This window comes from Mustela lutreola, chromosome 15 (assembly GCF_030435805.1).
Source record: "Mustela lutreola isolate mMusLut2 chromosome 15, mMusLut2.pri, whole genome shotgun sequence".
Classification (NCBI taxonomy): Eukaryota; Metazoa; Chordata; class Mammalia; order Carnivora; family Mustelidae; genus Mustela; species Mustela lutreola.
In genome coordinates, this window is record NC_081304.1 from 21,816,058 (window position 1) to 21,829,107 (window position 13,050).

Genomic DNA, 13,050 nt, shown 5'->3' on the forward strand with positions numbered 1-13,050 from the left:
CAGAGCAACAGCAAGCACAAGCACAAGCCAAGAGGAGAGGAAGAAGCAGACTCCCTGCTGAGCCGAGAGCCCAATGTGGGACTCCATCCCAGGACCCTGGGTTCATGACCTGAGCAGAAAGCAGACACTTAACCAGTTGAGCCACGTGGGCACCCCTGAATGTCCTCTTTTCATCAGACCTTCTCTGGTCACCTTATGTAAACTCATACCCTCCTCCAAACTCCCTCTTCCTCCTTTCTGCTTTATTTTTCTTCTTAGTACTTATTACCTTCTAACATAATTTACCTTGTTTATTGTCTTCTTTCACTAGAATATAAGCTTCATGTTTTGTTCACTGCTATACCTTCAGCACCCAGAATCTTAGTCTGCACAAAGTCGGCACTTAATAAATATTCATTGAATGAATAAATGAGCTGTGTAGATGTATTAAAAGAAAGCATCGTCTCTTGACCTTTAGCTTGGTTAATGAGTGATAGTTATATTGATATTAATATAGTATAAAAGATAGTGAAACCTGGTAAGAATAAAGTTGTCTTGGAGTACAGAGATAGAACATACTATCTTCTGGAAGGAATTGAGGAAGTGGCAACTGAGCTATGTCTTGAAGGTTGAGACCATAGGAAAACTGCAGACAGAAATGAGAACATTACAAAGGCAAAGGATAAAGGATAGGTTGGAGTAAGTGAGAGAAACTGACTGAAGTTTAGCTTGTATAGTGCAGAGTATAGGGAATAAAGCAGGTAAGATGGGTTGAGAACAGATTATGAAGGTCCAGCTAAGGAATATTTAGTTTATTAGCCAAGGTGAAATATCAAAGGATTTCCAGCAAAAGAATAGAATGACCAGGGCGCCTGGGTGGCTCAGTTGGTTGAGCAACTGCCTTCGACTCAGGTCACGGTCCTCGAATCCCACATCGGGCTCCCAGCTACATGGGGAGTCTGCTTCTCCCTCTGACCTTCTCACCTCTCATGTTCTTTCTCACTGTCTCTTGCTCAAATAAATAAATAAAATCTTTAAAAAAAAAAAAGTATAGAATGACCAGATTTGCTTTTGTTTTTCCAGATTTGTTGTTTTTTTTTTTTTTAAAGATTTTATTTATTTATCAGAGAGAGAGAGGGGGAGAGAGCGAGCATAGGCAGACAGAATGGCAGGCAGAGGCAGAGGGAGAAGCAGGCTCCCTGTGAGCAAGGAGCCCAATGTGGGACTCGATCCCAGGACGCTGGGATCATGACCTGAACCGAAGGCAGCTGCTTAACCAACTGAGCCACCCAGGCGTCCCTCCAGATTTGTTTTTGAAAGCTAATTGAAATATTTGTAATCTTCACCTAATGAATCAGAAACACTGGAGTGAGACTTTGCAGTCCATGATTTTTTTTTTTTTTAAGAGTTTATGGGGTTCCTGGGTGGGTCAGTCGCTGGGCGTCTGCCTTTGGTTCAGGTCATGATCCTGGGGTCCTGGGATCAAGCCCTGCATAGGGCTCCCAGCTCAGCAGGAAGGCTGCTTCTCCCTCTCCCACCCCCTGCTGCTTGTGTTCCCTCTTTCACTGTCTCTGTCAAATAAATAAAACCTTTTTAAAAAAAGTTTATTTATTCATGAGAGAGAGAGAACAAGCAGGGGGAGAATGGAGAGAGGCAGAGGGAGAAGCAGGCTCCCCGCTGAGCAGGGAGCCCAGTTCGAGGCTCCATCCCAGGACCCTAGGATCACAAGCTGCGCTGAAGGCAGACGCTTAACTGTCTGAGCCACACAGATGTCCCAGCAGTCTGTGTTTTAACAAGCCCTCCAGGTGATTCTAATGCCCCTCAAATTTGAAAAGTTTCCAGGGCTTGCCAATCTATTTTATTTTATTTTTTTAAAAGATTCATGTATTGAGGCATAGGTGGGTCAGTGGCTGAGCATCTGCCTTCCGCTTGGGTCATGATCCCAGGGTCCTGGGATGGAGCCTTGCATCAGGCTCCCTGCTCAGTGGGGAGCCTGCTTCTTCCTCTCCCTCTGCCTGCCGCCCTCCCTGCTTGTGCTCTCCCACTGTCTCTGTGATAAATAAATAAATAAAATCATTCATTTATTTTGGGAGGGGGCAGAAGGAGAGGGAGAGAGAATCTCAAGCATACTTCCATGCAGAGCATGGAGCCCAACATGGGGTTCCATCTCACGCAAGATCACAACCTGAGCCAAAATGAAGAGCTGGACACTCAAACCAACTGTGCCACCCAAGTACCCTTGACTTTTTTTTTTTTTTTTAGTCTCTGCAGGCAACATGGAACTTGAACTCACAACCCTGAGAGGTCAAGAGTTGCTTACTCCTTACACTGGGCTAGCCAGGTGCCCCTTGGCCAATCTATTCTTAAAGGGCCAGACAGTAAATATTTTAGGCTTTGACAGCTATAGTGTCTCTTGCACTATTCAACTCTGCTATTGTAGTGCAAGACAAAATATAAATGAAAGTGGCTTATGATGAGTGTTTTGTTTTTTAAGTAGCCTCCAGGCTGACCATAGAGCCCAACTTGGGGCTTGAACTCATGATCCTGAGATCAAGACCTGAGCTGAGAGCAAGAATCAGACGCTAACTGACTGAGTGACCCAGGTGTTCCATGATGAGTGTTAATCTAAGGTGCCAGGGCTGTGCAGCTATAGAGGGAAAGACTGTGGTTAGACTCCGTGGTTAGAAACAAAGGCTCTAGCATGAGATTGCAAGCAACAATCATAGTTCCACCATTCCAAAGAATTTTATTTAGGGGCACTGAAATTTGAATTTCAAAAAATTTTCATGTGTCATGATATGTTTTAGATTTTTCAACTATTTAAATATTCTTTTTTAAAAAAGATTTTATTTATTTATTTGACAGAGAGAGAGAGCGATCAGAAGTAGGCAGAGAGGCAGGCAGAGAAGGGGGGGGAAGCCGACTCCCCACTCAGCAGAGAGCCTGATGGAGGGCTCGATCCTAGGACCCTGAGATCATGACCTGAGCTGAAGGCAGAGGCTTAACCCACTGAGTCACCCAGGCGCCCCAGTTTAAATATTCTTACCTTAGATGCACCTGGCTAGCTCAGTCAGTAGAGCATGTGATTCTTTTTTTTTTTTTTTTTAAGATTTTATTTATTTATTTGACAGAGATCACAAGTAGATGGAGAGGCAGGCCGAGAGAGAGAGAGAGAGAGAGAGAGAGAGAGAGAGAGAAGCAGGCTCCCTGCTGAGCAGAGAGCCCGATGCGGGACTCGATCCCAGGACCCTGAGATCATGACCTGAGCTGAAGGCAGCAGCTTAACCCAATGAGCTACCCAGGCGCCCCAGAGCATGTGATTCTTGATCTTGGGGTCATGAGTTCAAACCCCACCGTGGACGTAGAGCTTACTTTAAAAGATAACAATTTTTTAAAAATCTAGCTTATTCTTAGTTTGTAGCAAATACAAAAAGAGGCATTGGGCTGGATTTGGCACTAATTTTTGGTTCAGAGATCAACAGAACAAACTAGAACCAATCTACAACAACAAAGAACACTGTACAGGACCCATGTAAATCAATACAGGATAGCGTAGAACAGTTATTTTTTAAAAAATATTTATTTAGCAGAGACCATAAATAGGCAGAGAGGCAGTCGGGGCGGGGTGGGGGGGGGAGCAGGCTCCCCGCTGAGCAGAGAGCCTGATATGAGGCTGGATCCCAGGACCCTGAGACCATGACCTGAGCCAGAGGCAGAGACTTAACCCACTGAGTCACCTAGGCGCCCCTAGAACAGTTATTTATTCTGAGATTACATGCTCCCTATTTTGTGTGTGTTAAAATTTACTTTCTTTTGGGAAGTGAGGGTGATAGTAAAATAGCAATTGGTGGTAGTAGTTTTTTAATGTCCTTACTTGGCAATATAGAACACTGGCAATTCTACATCAGTCCCCCACATTTTTTTTTTTCTGGAAATTTTACAGCTCTGAAATCCAAAGTCTAAGATTTCACTACTCCAGACTAAGTAAACATGCTTTTCTCCCCTAAAGCCAAAAGGCTGGAATTTTTGGATATGAAGGTCTGATCTTCTTGATTTCAAGCCACAGGATAAGATAGATAACCTACCAGAAAGCTGAGCCCTGGGAAGAGAAGCTCTTCTAAGGAAGGAAGAGAATCTGTGCTTCCAAACCATTAGGTTTTTAAACTGCAGTAATCCCTGAACTAAGGCACCTAAGGATAAAAGAGTAAAGACCTAGAGGGAGAAAGTGAAGCAGCTGCCCGTGAAGGCACCTAGGAAAACCTTAGGGCCCATAAAGCAAGTGCCTAAATAGTCCTCTGCCTATTTTATCTTTAATGGGATAATGACCATTCCCTTTTGCCCTCTGGCTAAGGGTATGGATGGAGTTAAAGCCAGCACTATCACTACTCCACGATTTAGGAGGGCCAGCCAGGATGGTGAGAATTCCCCTTCTATGACCTATGTTCTTTGAAGGGAGTGCCTATGCTGTGCTAAGAGCAAGCCCCTTTACCTGTCTGGGTCTTGGTTTTCCTAGACCAATAAGAAAATTGAAGATCATCTTTAAGGCCCCTTTCATGTTAAAAAGACTGTATGAAGCTGTGTTTTCCTGCTAACTGGGGGCAGAGGTGGTAAAAGAGGCTTGTTTTGGCTTCTCCCCAAGGAGAGAGGATTCATCTGGGCGGCTTCCTGAGGCTCTTGGAAAGGTAAATAAAGACTGGGGTTGTGTGGCTGGCATTAGCCCAGCCCCACATGGCCCTGAAATGAGACCAAGGAAGAGAGGCCACCTTTCCTTTCTCCGGGAGTATGGGGAATGGGGAACCAGTATGGAGCCACGGAGGTTTCCGGCTCCGATGCCCGAGAGCTCAGAGCTCTTTCTGGCAGAAACCCTGCCCTGCGTTCCTGGCCTCCGCGAGCAAGAGGTTCGTGTGCTGCTCCTCTTTTCCCCACCGCAGGGGCCTCTCCGAGGGCAGGACACACCCGCTCTGCCTTTTTTTTTTTTTTTTTTTTTTTTGCTTAATAAAATCACAACTCCAATTTGGGCATTTCTCTTCCATTGCCAGCCCCGCCAAAACTTTCAGCGGACTCCGCCCACTCCACGTGGACCTCCCTTCCCTGTCCCAGCAACCCCCGCGAGAACCGCCCCCCCAAAAAAAACACGTGACCAATTGCTGTGTTTCCGCCCTGGGGCTCCCTTTTCCCTGGCACCAACGACTGAACAAAAGTGCCCCCTTCAGGGTGAATGTGGGGCAGCAGGCTGGGAGAAGAGGAAAGTTGATTGAGGTGTGCAGTGCAATATGGGAACGTGGATGTGTCTACTTAAAATGATTTCACGCCTCGTAGCTCCCTGGCTAATAACATTAAGGATCACACAAAATAAAAGATGAGGCTAATTCCAGAGAAGGGACATCGTCAAAGAAAACGACTTTGGGGGTGGAATTGGGAGACTTTTCAATCCCTCACTGCACAGTTGGTTATCTCTACTCCAACTCCCATTTCCCCTAGAGTTCTTCACTGTTGTTGGCAGAGCTCTCTGAAATCCTCAGATACCAGACAAGCACCAAAAGTATTTGAATTACCGTCTGGATAATGGGAATATGGCCTCTCCTAGAGTTGCTTCGTGGCTCCTTCACCACGTCCCCTTCCCCAACAACACTGGAAGCAGTTCTCCCTCAATTGGGCTGGTATTCCTCGACAGCTGACATAAATTATTTACAAAGCGGAGTTTCTTCTTTCAGCGTTAAGGACATCTGTCCTGGATGAGAAGAGCACAAGGGATTATGTTGGAGGGAAAGGTAGGCAAGACAGCAAAATTAGTCCAGTGGGAAGTCTTGATGCAGGGAACAAGAGGACTAACCCGGAAAAGCTAGAAATACAGGTCAAATGAAACCAAACAGGGAACCGGTTTTCCTCGGAAAAAAAATCTGACCTAGCTTTGTCCATTCCCCCGACTCCTTTTCCACACATGAGTTGTGAGGTTGAGAGATTGGATTGGGAATTGGGGTGATGGAAGGCATATGATTGGGAGATGACTGCGGTGAAGAGTTACACCAGGCAGTGTTTAGAGAGGGGTAGGGAAGGTTAAATTTAAAACCAGAATTATCACAGAGCCATTTGTCCCTCAAAGGCATAGAGGTCATGAATAGGAGCCCAAGAGCTACAGGTCCTGGGGCCCAAAGAGGGGGACCTTATGGTAGCCAAGTAGCTGGTTCTCCGGTGTGGGGGGCATGTTAACAAGCAATGTATGGAAAGGAATGGGAGGAGTCCGAGGGCACCTATTTTCAAGGGAAACATCTGAGAAGCGAGTAAGCTAGAACGTTAGAGACTAGGGACACTTGCTCTCCTATAACTCAGCATCTGTCAGTGCTCCCATTACCAGGTGCTATTTCCAGAGTCCTGGGCCTAGTGGAGGAAAAGGGAGGGGCCCTGGTAGAAAGACAGTGGGAGACCCGTTGGGCTCCTCCCCCAGCCTAGCTGCAGTTCCAGAGTTTCGCCGCTCCGGGGCTCCCGAGCTCAACCACAGGCCCGTTAGAGTAAGGGAGGAAGAGAGAATCTCCTGACGGTGTGCGACGTCAGTGACAACCCTGAGCAGAGAGGTGACCTGGAGGTCATCTACTCTGAAGCTGCAGACCCTTCACATGGCCTTTGGGAAGCCATCCAGCCTCAACCCTTCTCTCTAAAAGGGACCTGTGGCACTGGGAGCCAGCTCCCCATCTCTCACCCTCACCCTCCTCTCTGTGGTCATTTCCTCCCCCGCATGTTTCCTTCCCCTGTCCCCAAGCACGGGGTGGGAGCACCACCACCATTCCCCCCACCCAACCCCCAGCCTGTCAGAGTCCTGAGGAATGTTCTCACCCTGGCTGGGTGCCAGGCTGTAGACTTCCTGGGCTTTGGGGGTGGGGCTTGGCGGAGGGGAAGCCCTTTGGAGAGGAAAGCCATCCAGTCCTGCACTGCCTGCGTGCTCTCCCTGTCAGGAGCTCGCTCTCTCTCGCTCTCTCTCTCTCCCCTAAGTAAAAGGCTCATCTATCATTCTCTGTCACCACCACCTAATTTCCTCCCCCTACAATAGCATTTCCTTGCCAGGGCAAAACGTCCACAATCTGGAGGCAGTGAACATCCTAAATACTGTGGTTTATAGTGAGAGAGAGGGAAAACACCTATTTCAGAACCTACCTGCCTGTTTCAGAAGCCTGTAGCTGCAAGGAGAGGTTCAGCTGCCAGGGTCCTGAGGTAAGGGGGTAATTCGGTTGCAGGGCTTCTTCTGGATCCTTCTCAGAACCTCAGATCTAAGGAAGTACATGGGTCTCCATATTGTAAAGCTTGGGAGTGGATTTCTACTCAGCCTTCATATCCCTGAAATAAATCAGCTGAAATCTGAACTCACTGGTCCACATCAAACCAAGGAAAGGGAAATCTTGCCCCTGCAGACGGGGGTGGGTTCAGCAAGAATGGGGAGCAGGAAGAAACCACCACCAAATCTAGTGAAGAGAAACCAGGCCTGTCAGAGACCTCTGGCTCCCATCCAAGGGGTCACTGCTCGGAAATGTTTTTTGTATTTGAGGTTTGAACTGTCTTTTTTTTTTTTTTTTTTTTTTTTTTTTTTTTTTTTAAAGATTTCATTTATTTATTTGACAGAGAGAAATTACAAGTACACTGAGAGTCAGACAGAGAGAGAGAGAGAAGGAAGCAGGCTCCCTGCCGAGCAGAGAGCCCGATGCGGGACTCGATCCCAGGACCCTGAGATCATGACCTGAGCCGAAGGCAGCGGCTTAACCCACTGAGCCACCCAGGCGCCCTGAACTGTCTTTTGACATTGTCCACAAATGACAAAGTGAAAACTCAGTCCTGCAGTACCCCCTGCCGGTGGTCCCTCCGTGCCACTTTTGCAGCCTCTCTCCCTGACGTCATCTGCAGACCTGTGCCAGATTCCCAAGTTCCTATCTTGAAACCTCAGCCCCCACACCCAGGGCCTAGGGGAGAGCCGATGTAGGTCACTGCGGCTGAGCCTGTAGGGCTGTCTGCTCCTTGAGCCCAGAGCCTTTCAGGCACAGAGAGGAACCCTTGCAGAGAGAAGTGAGAGAAAAGGCTCTGGGCTCTGCCCAGAGGAAAGCATATTCCTCAAAAATTGAAGCAGGCAGAGGCCAGGAGTCAACTGATCATGGTTAAGACAATAATGGCATCTCTGCTCCTGAGAGCCTATGTATGATGGAAGAGAAAAGGCCAGAGGAGAGGGGCTGAGCATGGCTACCATCTCTGCTCCCCCACCCCCACCATGCCTCACTCCTGTTCTGTTTGCCTGTGAAAGGGAACCCTTCTAATCCAGTGTCCATTCCCCTAGTTGCTTTGCTTTCCAGGCTCAGGTTTCATTCTCAGGAGCCTTTGTGATTTGCCTTAGAGACCCTCTGCTTCCTCTGGTCACAGTTTCTGGGGCTCAGGAAGCCAGAGTAGGCCAGAGTTGCCCCCACCCTCCCCCATTGAAAGTCTTTTCCTGCTTGTTATCTGTTAAACTCATTTTGCCTGGGGTACTTCCAACCCTCTGGGACCTCATTTCTTTTCTTGGCTCTCCCTACCCGTCTCTGAGATCCCCAGGAGGGTGTGTGCACGTGTGCACATATGTACATGGTGCTCATATTCTCTTAGTTATGCAGAGGGAGTCAGGGACCTATGGCTCTAACTAGTTTGGGGTTCTCACGGTCACCAAAAATAGACAAGGGACCAGTTTCTACCTCCAGCCTCAGAACAATTTAAGCCACAATCAACATTTTTTTTTTTTTTTTTTGAGAGAGAGAGAGACAGAGAGAGAGTGCACAAGCCAGGAGGAGAGGGAGAAGCAGACTCCCCATTGAGCAGGGAGCCCAGTGCAGGGCTCAATCCCAGGACCATGGGATCATGACCTGAGCTGAAGGCAGATGCTCAACTGACTGAGCCACCCTGGCGCCCCGCCTCCCCCTACCCAATCAGCTGTTCTAATAGGAGTCTCAGTTACAGAACGAAAAGTAGGTAAGACGGAGAAAGGATAAATAATAACGACCCTAACCTTCACTTCCTTTATTCTCCCCAATACCTTCCCCTCCCCTTTCAGATCTCACTCATCCTCCCACTATTTATCTGCTCTCACTTCCAGAATCCTTGCACATAGTAGGCACCCAATAAATGCTTTCTACACTGAGTCAAACTGAATCTGGTGGTGCTCTCTGGCTAAAGCTAGCTGAAGAAGCACGAATGGGGAAACATGGACATTCCCCTAATCTGGGGCTAGACCCTGCAGGACGGACAGCAGGGGAACAAAACCTCAGACCAGCGTGCTCCCCTCAGCATGCATCTGAATCACGTGCTGGGCTCCACTGCTGGAGCTCCTGATTCATTAGGGCTGATCAGGGACCTGACAATTTGTCTTTCTCATAGGTGCCCAGGTGATGCTGACCACACTCCTAATCCCAGGGCTGCCAGTGGATCCTGAGAACCACTGTGGCAGGGAAGCACAGCCCCCTACCCCAGTGCTCGCCATGGGGACTTAGCTGCTTCCAATATTATATTATGTAAGAGGAAGAAACAGGTGAGAATTGGAAGCATGACCCCTGCACAGCCCTCCACCCCAACGTGGATAGGGATCTAAGAAAGATAGGGCAAAGGCAGCAGAAGTCGGGGCTGGACTGATTATCTCTTCTATGTCGTTTAAAATAGCCCACGGACTCCATCCTTGTTGAAAGTCACTTCCCAAAAACATGTTTTGCAGCAGCAGCAAAGGAGCACTAGGAATTTCCTGTGGCGAGGCAGCGCCAGCATCGGGAGGGGAGAGGCAGTGCTGAGCGGAGCGGAGAGCCTTCCCTTGGCTCCGGCAGGGCCACGTGCCCCACCCCCTCGCTTGCACATGTCTCCGCCACCACCGCCGCAGCAGCCCGGCTGTTTATGAGCGAGTTGTTGTGGTAGAAATGGAGCAGGCTGCACATGCCCAGGCCATGTGACCCGGGCAGCCCGCGTGAGCCTCGGCCGGCACAAACACACTGGGCCCTGTCCTCTCAGGACCAGAGAAACAGGGGGGAAGATGGGGAAGGAGCGAAAGGGCACTTAGGCTTCCTTCTCCCTATCTCCAGGGTCTTTATCCTCCTACTGTCTCCTTTTGTCTCTCCTGAACCTCAGAGAGAACAAATACCCAGGAAAGAAACATGGTTTCTGCAGGCGTATAGTTTCCCCCCCAGGCAACCCAGTGGCGTTCACACAGCGGCCCACAGCCCCAGGCTCCATAGGAACAAAGGGCCTTCCCAAGCCAAGAGCAGAGTGGCCGCCCCTAGCCCTGGACAGGAGTTGATGAGCCAAAGTCAGCCTGGAGCCAAGACTTGGTTTCCCTGCAGCCTGGGCTCCCCAGATCAGGCTGCCTCGTCCCCTCTTTCTAGGAAGGAGGATGCCACACAGAAAGGCAGCAAGTGCCCATTCCAGGATTAGAACAAGGAGAGTTAAAGGATTTGTGGGGTCAGGGACAAGAAACCAGAGTTCTTTCTGTGGCAGTGGATAGGAAAAGGAAAGTCCCTCTGCCAGTTGGGGATAGGGAGGAGCTGAGGGCGGGGTGGGGGGTGGGGGGATCTGGAGGAAATTCACACTAGTACCCCAGTCCAGCTGGAGAACAAACACTAGTGTGAAAGACAAGCTTAGGCTCTATCCGGCATGAAAGTGCCCCTCCCATCCACCTGGCCCTCCCAGCCCCAGAAGAGTCTATCTCTCAGCACCCTAACCCCAGACCCCCAATGCAGCCCTCTGCTCTGGCCACCCCCACCCAACCCTGCCCATGACCCTGTTTCTGAGCAACAGTGCCTCTTGCTGGGATGTGAGACCGTGCTGGAGTCAGGCGGACAGTAGGTTAGCAGGAACAAGCAAACAAAATGAGCACGACCCACATTTCCTCATCGCCGCACCAAAACTTCGCAGATCCTGCATTGCAGAGCTAGCGTTTTTTTTTTTTTTTCTTTCTTTCTTTCTTCTTTTTTTTTTTTTTAAATCTCTGCTGGTCCCCTACACACGTCTGCATTTTTGCAACCAGCACAGATTTTTTTTTTTCAGGGTGCAAACTGTGCATTCTAATGAGCCAAAGCTCCTTCCTGTGGCATTGAAAATCTCTTTGGCAAATTACTTCTCCATCTTACCCCCCCCCCCAGTTTAGAAGAAGGGGGGGATCCCAAATTTGTGAAGTCGCATCCTCTCTCTCCTTCCTTCGCCTACCCCCCCTCCCCCAAGATACTGCAGTCTTTCCGGCCCAACTCACAGCTGCAGACCAGGGGAGAGGGATGGGAGGAGGGAAAAAATGAGCTTCTTTCCTTCTTTCCATGCAGGCTGAACTGGAGGGGCGGGGGCTGCCTTTTTTTTTTTTTTTCCTGGGCAGGCCACTGCACCCCTCCTTTCCCTCCTCATCCCAGCCAGTGTTTATGTAAGCCTCCCAGAAGCTCCACACAGTCCCTAACTAACGTCTGCCCAGGCCATGGCTCCTCTGAGGTCCATCCTGCTCACGAGGACTGTCATAAGCCCCTGGCCTCCCCAGACAGCTACAAGGACATCTGCAGAGACCCAAGGAATGGAGATAAGGAGAAGGTTTGACTTAGAACTTGTGGTAAGAGGTTGGGAACAGAGGCAGGCACACAGATACCCCTTCGCTCCCCACACAAATTCCCCTGCATCCCAGTCCTACAGAGGCTCAAGGACAGAAAACAGGCCTTTGTCAGGCCTGAAAGACAAAACCATCAGTAGGCTCCAGCAGCAGCACAGCAAAGGTTGAACAGGATGGCCTCAGCATAGCATATGCTGGATGCCCCCCAAGCTAGGGGGAGGAACCCCACGCCAGAAAGAGGGTGATCTGAGACTTAGTCTTCTACTACCAAGGATAGTCCAGGCACCTCCTGGATCCTGTGATGTGAGTGGGATCCTGGGTTCAGAAAAAGGGACCCTCCTTCCAGTTCCCCAAAACATCTGCTGAAGAAGCATTGACCTAGGATGGTGGATGGCTTTAGAAGGGCTGTACTTAGAGGTGCACATTGCTCAAGCAGGTACCTGGGGCAGTGGGATATTGTTTCCTTAGGGCTCTGAGCACAACTTTGGGGGCCTTCCCTACTCTCATTGAATGAATCCATTCTTTTTCATTTTTTTAATTAAACATTTTTATTTTTATTTATTTATTTATTTTTACAACATAGTGATTCAACATTTATGTATGTTACAAAACGTTCACCACAGGCACCTGGATGGCTCAGTTGGTGAAATGATTGCCTTGTGCTCAGGTCATGATCCTGGAGTCTCAGGATCGAGTCCCTGCAGAGCAAGGAGTCTGCTTCTCCCTCTGACCTTCCCCACTCTGAAGATGTCTCTCTCTCTCTCTCTCACTGGCTTTCAAATAAATAAATAAAAATCTTAAAAACAACAACAACAACAAAATGCTCACCACGATAAGCATAGCTCCCATCTGTCACCATGTGAAGTTATAGGAAACAATCCGTTCTTAATACACCCTCTGAAGGAAGCACCATGGTGCTTTAAAGGGTCCTGACCTACCTGCCCCTTCCCCTTCTTACCAACTGTGGATCCCCAAGTCAGAGGGAGAAGAAGGTTCAGATGCCTCCTTCCATGACTCACCTCTGCAGCGGTCTCTGTGAACATGTGTTTGCTGTTTGTCGAACCCTCTCCTGGCCCCCCACATCTCCCTTTACAACCACATAAGGAGAAAGTGGGGGAGGGAGGGTAAGGTAAGAGGAAACATAGGCCTGGGAAGGTGAGGTTCTTGTGGGGACAGAAGGTGCTTTAGGCCTCTCTTTTTGCTGACGTGCCACCCTTCCAAGCAGCATTATTGCTTAGGAAACACCAGGAGAAGCCGGCTACTCAGACATTTTGGTGTTTCTTTTTTTTTTTTTTTTTTTTTTTCAAAGATTTATCCATTTATTTGACAGACAGATCACAAGTAGGCAGAGAGGCAGGCAGAGAGATAGAGGAAGCAGGCTCCCTGCTGAGCAGAGAGCCCAATGCGGGACTCGATCCCAGGACCCTGAGATCATGCCTTGAGCAGAAGGCAGAGGTTTTAACCCACTGAGCCACCCAGGCGCCCCACATTTTGGTGTT